Below are 8,706 nucleotides of genomic sequence, written 5' to 3' on the forward strand. Positions count from 1 at the left end.
CCAAAACAGCCTAAAAAGTGTTTGCATCAAACTCACAACAAAGGGACACAAAGAAGCAACTTCCATCTTCTTCCACAAACACTTACTCTCGGTGCATTGTATGCAAAGGTAACCACCGTCTATGGGAGTGTCGAGTTTCCAAGGAAAAGACACCAACCCAGAGAGCTAAGTTGGTGGCGGATAACAAACTTTGCTTTTCCTGCTTAAGGGACAAGCACACGTTCCGCAAGTGCCCTCAGCCAAGAAAGTGTTGAGCAGAGGGGTGTAATAGTTCGCATAACACACTATTGCATGGAGCAGATAGGGTTTTCCCAATAAAACAATCAACAATTTCCAATACTATCCAGTCTTTTGGCAACACAGGTCAAAGTAAAGCAACTACTAGTCAACAGCGGTCTAATAATATCACAAAGATGTCATCAGTTACTGACGTTAAGGGGCTTCACCAGGTGACTGAATTGCAGTTGTTAAATTCGTCCGGTTTAGATACCCAGGCTTTAGTTTTGTGTGATAACGCCTGCAGTAACTCTTGGGTGGCCGGTAGTCTTGCAGATAGACTCGGTTTGCACGGTAAAGCACTAAAGCTAACTGTCAAGGGTATTAATACCGAAGAAGTTGTTGATACTAGAGTTGTTGAAGTCACTGTGAAACCAAGAGAACATCAGGATTTCGAACCATTTACCATCAACCCTTTCGTTAAGGAGAGTCTGAACATCGGCTCAGATATCATTAATGTACAGGCTCTGAAAGAGACTTACCCACACTTAGCAGTCCTTGATCCCGTGACATATTCCTATAAAGACATTGAGATAATACTCGGACAAGATGTCTATCATGCCATCCGCCCGTTAGAATACTTCTCTGCCAATGAGAAGCGCTCAGCCGTTGCCGTACGCTTACCCATAGGTTGGGTCTTAAGCGGTCCGTTACCATCAAGTTCATGTTTAACCTCAACGTGCTTTAAAGTGAATATTGAACATGACAAGGAGTTAGCAAGTCAAGTAAAGTCATGGTACGACATTGAATCGTTCGGAGCAAACAAGCAGGTAGACTCACGATCTGCTGCAGACGCAAGGGCTCACGAAATCTTTGAGAACACCACCGTACACAATGGCCTGAGATACGATGTCGGAATGCTGTGGGCAGCAGACAACATCAAGCTCTCAAATAATTACTTCTCCTCCCTTGTGCAATTAAAATCTCTCGAAAAACGATTAGCCAAGGATGAATACCTTCGAGAGAAGTATACTAGTACCTTTAAGGAAGAAATAAGGGGTATGTAATTGAGGTTCTTGACGCTCACAAGGTTGAGAGCCGGTCAGATAAAGAGTAGTACCTACCCCACCATCCGGTTTTAAACCCGAACAAACCGGGTAAGGTGCGTAGGGTGCTCAATGGAGCAGCAAAATTCCATGGTGCCTCACTGAATAAATTTTTGCTCACCGGCCCTGATCTGCTCCAAAACCCTATTTACGTACTTCTTCGCTTCCGACAACATCCATATGCAGCCAACATCGAGGGAATGTTTCTACAGGTTGGTGTATTACCATCAGATCAACCATCACATCGCTTTCTGTGGCGGGAGGACACCACAACTAACGTTGTAGTGTACCAATATACGCGCCATATATTCGGGGCTAAAGACTCGCCCACATGCGCCAACTATGCATTACAACGCACTGCGAGAGACAATGCCAAGTTTTACCCCGAAGCTGCAAAAGCCGTCCTTGAAAACTTCTACATGGACGATTATCTTGACTCAGTGCAGTCTCCAGAGAAAGCCATCAATAGATCGACGGAATTAGTACATCTTCTCCATCTCGGTGGGTTAAAGCTTACAAAGTTCGTTAGCAATGTACCAGATTTGGCTGAGCGAATTGATGGTTCCTCTCAATCTACTGAGCCCAAGGTTATTGTTTCATGTCAGGATGATTCTTCGCATGTGCTAGGGTTAAAGTGGGATCATACTAATGACACTTTAGTTGTGAGTAGGGGTACAAGCTACGCTATCACCAAGTCCCTCACGCAACGCTTGGTTCTAAGTCTTGTCTCGAAAGTCTTTGACCCCATTGGTCTTGTCGCACCTTTTACGGTCGGTGCGCGACTACTCTTAAAAGACATCTGGCGGTTCAAAGGACAACAATGGGATGACTAGCTCCCACAGGACATGGTTCAAGGATTTTTGCTTTGGAGTGCGAACTTACCAAAGCTTGAAAACATCAAATTTCCCTCGAAGTTACTTTAGTGGACCCTTTGATAATATAGAGTTGCATATGTTCGGTGACAGTTCCCAGGATATTTTTAGTGCCGTCGCATTTCTTCGAGCCCGATTAACAACTCCTACGGGCAATATAAAAATAGAGCTTGCGTTTGTTTTGGGGAAAGCGCGCGTAGCGCCAATGAAAGTAATGACTGTCCCAAAACTCGAATTACAAGCAGCTCTACTTGCCGCTCGACTGAAAAAGGAAATTACACAAGCACTTACTGTAAGTGTTAACCAAGTATTCATGTGGACAGGCGGCACGACCGTTCTTCAGTGGATAAACTCTAATGAAAAGCAGCCAATCTTTGTTGCAAACCGCGTTTGTGAAATTTTGGAGTATACCAGCGCTGACCAATGGAACCACGTCGGAACTAAGGATAATCCAGCTGACGCTGGCACGCGTGGAATGTCCGCTGAGGTTTTGCAACTAAACAGTTGGGTCAATGGTTCACATTTCTTAACTAACTCAAGTTTCCTTTTCGTGCCGAACAAAGACGTCATTAATAACATCAAACTCAGCCTCAAACAAGCAGTCACTATAGAAGACACTGTTTCTCTGGCTACATCTGTCGAAAAACAGACAACTCCCGTTCCTTCATTGTTTCCGTTTGATAAGTTTAGTTCTTATCAAAAGTACTTGCGCATTGCCGCATACGTTTTCCGATTTTGCCGAAACGTGCCGGCTATCGTAATCTCGGTGGTAGCATTACTGACCTTTTTGAGCTTGACGAAGCCGAGCGTCATCTACAGTACTTTGTGCAAGGAGATTCTTTTGAAGCCGAAAGAAAAGATCTTCTTGACAATAAGTTCGTCAAACGGAGTACCCGAATTGCTCCACATTCACCGTTTATTAGTCCAGATGGGCTAATCCGTTCCTCGGGCCGCATCAAGCGGTTAATTGAAGTTGGGTTTAACGTAAAGTACCCAATCATCTTAGACGCACGTCTTCCGGTTGTAAAACTGTTCCTTGAACACACGCACGTAAAGCATTATCATCAAGACGTTGAATACCTAAGATCAATTTTGCAGGAACATTATACAGTACTGAAACAAAGATCATCTTTGCGTTCCATCAAAGCACACTGCCTGAGATGCCGAGAAGTCGAAGCTGTAACTATGCAACCAATCATGTCTGATTTACCTAAAGAGAGACTTGCTTACCAGTTTCTCCCTTCACGAACACTGGCGTTGACTACTTTGGGCCATTCTATGTTACTGTCCGCCGTACTACTGAGAAGAGTTGGGGCTTCCTCTTCACCTGTCTCACTACTCGCGCTGTCCATGTCGAGATAGTTACATCCATGGACACCAGGTCTTGTGTTATGGGAGTTGAGCGGTTTGTGTCACGCAGGGGTACACCTGCCATGATTTGGTCGGACAATGGTACTAACTTTATTGGAGCGGAGAAAAAGCTCCGAGAAAGTGTCGAAAAGTGGAACATTGTCAACATTGCAGCTGAGCTCGCTCACAAAGGCATAAAGTGGAGATTGAATCCACCCAGCGCACCACATCAAGGTGGTATCTGGGAGAGGTCGGTACGCAGCTTCAAGCGCGTGTTGTATACTATTCTTGGCACGCGTCGCTTCACGAATGAGTTACTGCATACTACCTTTTGTCTCGTGGAGAATGCTCTCAATTCGCGTCTTTTAACACCCGTAAGCGCCGATCCGTGCGATTTGAACGCTTTAACGCCCAACCAATTTCTTTTAGGAGAATACTCTACCGGTATTCCGTCTGTTGTCGGCAATAATGAGCTTGATCACCGTAAACGTTACGCCCGTGAGCAGTCGTACGCTAATGCGATCTGGTCCCGTTGGATCAAAGAGTACGTACCAACGCTGAACCGACGCTCTAAGTGGCAGACGCCTGCCGAGCAACACCTTAAGACCGGTGACTTGGTTTGGATAGTTGAGGAAACCAACCCTAGGGGTTACTACCCAACCGCTCGGATTATGGAACTCCGTTACGGCTCCAATAGCGTCGCGCGCTCCGCCGTTTTACGTACGTCGACCGTTTCACTCGTCCGCCCGCTTGTAAAACTTGTACCAGTTTTCCCAACATCTTCTTCCGGGCCGGCCGGAGGATGTTTTGTAGTAAATGGACGAATTATTAGCCAATCAGAATCGAGTAATTCTAAACTTTAAAATAAGATTTAGATACGTTCTAATATACGTAGAAAGTTCCGAAAAAGTTCAATTAACCTAATTTTAAGTAAATATAACCACTATATATATCGATTAAGCTGGTTTTCGTCTTAATGTTTTTAGGTTTTCTAGACAATTGTCAATTGAATACGAACCGATTTGAGGTCAATGACATCAGATGAAAAAACCTGTTAAATGAACAACAAAAATCTTGCCGTTTAAGTTCCACTTGTTGTCTTGATCGTTGATAATACTAATACGTTGCTTTGTACGTTTTACAGCTAATACGTTACTAGATCCATGTTGCTTTATACTTACACACGTTGAATTGAATCTTCGAAAGAGTGTGGTTTTACACCTTTACAAAGTCCATGAACCTAAAAAGAGATTTTGGATTTATTCCGTTTACCCCCGGTACGTTATGCACCCCCAAGTATGAATCACGTCTCACTACATAATACGTCAAATTACGTAGTAACAAATGATATGCACATAGTAACAAATGATGTGCAAATGATATGCACCCATTAGACTGGGGGCGCAAACGGGAGAGATCAGAGTTTTTCCTTTAATGGTCTAGTGTTCCTAAAACGCACGTCACCATATTACTAAAAAGCATCAAATGTGGTTATTATTTTATGGGAGCTAGGATCTTTTCAATTTAGTGGGCATATATCTTTTACGTGCTATTTTTTTACATAGTAACGCCCTTTATAGCAATATAAAAATTACAATTTGGGGTCCAGGAGCTAAATTGAGAAAAACCTTTCAGGAAATTCCATAATTGATCTGATCGAAAGCAAAATTCAAAATCTAAGCCGAAAGATAATGCTAAAAACAAACAGGAAGTAGAATGAAGACGAACAAAAAAGAAAAAGAAAACAGAAGTGTTCGCATAAAATAAAAGCAATGCTTTCCGCTTCTGCCCCTCCCCCAGCTTACTGGGTTTTATTATTTGCACTCCTGAGACGCATGTGCCATATTTTTTCATAATAATTTAACATGTAATGACACGTGTTCTGTAAATTGCGAAGCATAACTTACTGGGGGACACAAACGGAAACAATTATAGATCAAATGATTTTGTGTTTTTCAGAAGTACTTTTACACCCAGAACTCTTCACAGTAGTATTCTTGCTTATGCCTCTAAATTTGACAAACAAAGTTTGTAAGTTATACTAGCTTTGTATTCAGGAGCTGTTCTGTTCCAGCACCCAGTGGCCCTATATTTGTTAGACCATCTGAGCTCAATTTTTACCTAGTTACGGACTATAAAAGAGAATGTGATTTTTAAGTGAAGTGGAGAAAAACCATAGAGGGAAATTAAATAGATTCTCAAGTCTCTCGTAATTTTTTCTAATGGATTGAAACGATGGACACCGAGCAAAAAAAAATACGCACACCAAAAATATAAAAGTAAAATTTCCTCATGAATAATCCACACAGAAACCTGTATAGTAGCAAAATGCAAGATAACTTGCGAACGAGAGATCATAAGTGTAAACCCGGGTTGACAAAATTTATCTACCAAATCAGCGCCATAAAAAAATGTTTATGTTCTTGCTACCTGATTCTAGAACTGGCCCTTTGAACTAATTTGAAGAACAACCAAATCAAATTGAACAATTTTAATAACATTTTTCATGGATAATTTGTAACAGCAAATACACTTTATTGTGATTTTTTGATATTTCAAGCACCAAAACAAGTTTTTGAGCTACAGGTGACCCTTTGGTCTGCTTATTAGCCAAGCTCATGTTTTCCTGTTCGTAGTGTATTTAGTAAGTTTCCATACCATCCATACATGGCATTTTATGATTGGTAATCTTCTTCCAAGGTTGTCAACATGAGAATGTCTTCAAACGCGGCTAAAAATTTCTCTTAAATAGCTCAACCATAAAAATACCATCAGCTTTCTAAAAAGGCTGCCATTAAATTCGGGGATTTTTTAGAAGCGAAAATTTTTGAACAGAATTTCTTTCGTTGTTATTATTAGTTAAGATACGCTCATCTAGTTGCACAAAGATAAGGTTCGTACTTCAAATTTCCGGATCAAACAGGGATCCGGGAAATCTCCACAACGCGAAGAAAGTATTTGAAAACTGAATTTATTACAAATTCAAATTTAAATATGAACAATGATACAATTAAACAAATGGTGGTCGAAATAAGCGTTATATAAATTGCACAAAATTACCAATAATTTTTAAAAATAACATTAATTCTTTAAATTTTGAATCATGGCAAAATGATGCACCTTTTTAGAGCCCAACATATTCTTGTGAGATTATTTTCTAGTTATCACACAAGGAGCGTACGAATGAATAGAGTATAACGCATTTGATATCATATCTAATCCTTGTATGATTCCAAAAAATAATAACCCAGGCGTCAGCCCATTAGAAACCTTAGTTTTCATCTTTTCTTTCTTTCCACATATTAAATCAACTATGCTCAGCCAATTTTTTAGTACTATTTAATAAATAAAAACTATGAAGATAGATTGCTATTTCTTCAGGCATTTTTGATCAGGTTTCTGCCCAAAATTGCTACAAAAGGTGGTTTTTGTATCAAAAACGAGTTCGCAAAGCACAAACACGAGCACAAAAATGTTTCGAGAAGTGTTTAATTGAGTTTTTTTTTGTTATGATTCCGGAGTTCACGTGGTTGTGGCGTATCTCGACTGGGAGGACTTGGAAAGTATCATGAGGTGCCAGAATCTACCAATATATCTCTCAAACATGTCCTTCCCAAGGATATCTGTCAACGTTTCCTGCAAAACAATAACAAACTCAACAAAATTTGGGGAGAAACTCCAGTTCACAAAAATGAATTGATGACCAAAAATGTATATACACCCGGCGATGGCCACGCCTAGATGTGAAATCACTCTTTGGGTTTTTGATTGTGCCCCCCCTCAGGGGGTTTAATTCACTTGGGGTTTACTTTCGTGTGGTGGGGGGGGGGGGGGGGTGGGGTGGGGTTATTGCAGACTAGTGGTTTCTTTTTCGCAGGGGGGTATAGTCTTAGAGGGAAGTTTAATATATAAAAAAAATCGAATTAGGTTTGGGAGCTCTTTTTTTTAGAAAATTTTGCAATTTTTTTGTTTTTTCAAGTCACCTAGAGAATACTAGACACTTTTAATATCGAAGTTCCGTTAATGACAAACCTCTTTTACGATCAAATGAAGCCCAATGAACAAAAAATTTGTTTCGAAGGGATCGCTCATGTTTTTTTTTTTTGGACTCGTATCTCAAATTTCGTAATTTCAAATGAAATTTTGATTTATTTTTTGAGGTTTTACTAAAGTTTTATAATCCTATGACATAAACCTATTGACTAAAGGTGCAGTAGATTTGCTAATGAGCATTAGGTGAACCTATCTAGTGCTGTGAATGGACAGCTAATGGCTGTTAAGACTTTGAAAATAAATTTTCGAAAGTTTTTTTAAAATTAGTAAATCATAAACTTATTTTTGTGAATTGTAAGTTCGTCTCAGTAAAAACAGGATTGAACTCCTTCATACCACTGCAACATAAGTTAATCTCACTGGCGGCTTTATCAAATAACTATTGGTTATACGTCTTCAATGCCACAAGATTTCAAATTTTTTAAAAAATTTTTTGGACATTTCGTTTTATTGGTTCATTTTGAAATCTTATCACGTCATCCTAATATTGATGGCTACATCTTCTATTAGTGAAGACGTCCAACGGATCATATATAAATCTTTCTGAGAAAAAAAAATATGGTTTAAATGGCTTCAACACTTTCTTCTCCCATTTTTCTAAAGAAATTTTGGTTTTTGCCTGTATTTGTTGTTTTTTTTTCATAGTCATAAGACATATTGTGATGTCTTATTGATTACCTAGGCATCATAAACATCCTTGTATTCACATTGTGGCATAGCTGAGCGTATTCATTGAATTCCTATGAAAGCTTTTCAGTTTAATGGCTGTTAAGACTTTAAAAATATTTTTTTATTTTTTTTTGAACATAAATCAATCTTAAGCTTATTTTCGTGGAGTGTAAGTCAGTCTCGGTAATGACAGAACCGCTTTTTTCTACATCAGCAACAATTTATCTAGTTAGCGGTTTTGTCTTCTAAACTATTGGTTTTTTGACTTCGGTGCACGAATTTTCATAATTTTTATAATTTTTGGATTTTTTTTTTAGTAATTTTGGTTCCTTTTGAAATCGTATCACATTATCCTAATATTGATAGCTCCCTTTGGCTTAGTGAAGACGTTCAAAGGATCGTTGAAAAAGTTTTCAGAGAAAAAAGCTTATGGTTTAAAT

This window comes from Convolutriloba macropyga, chromosome 8, assembly GCF_964194025.1.
Source record: "Convolutriloba macropyga chromosome 8, txConMacr16.3, whole genome shotgun sequence".
NCBI lineage: Eukaryota > Metazoa > Xenacoelomorpha > Acoela > Convolutidae > Convolutriloba > Convolutriloba macropyga.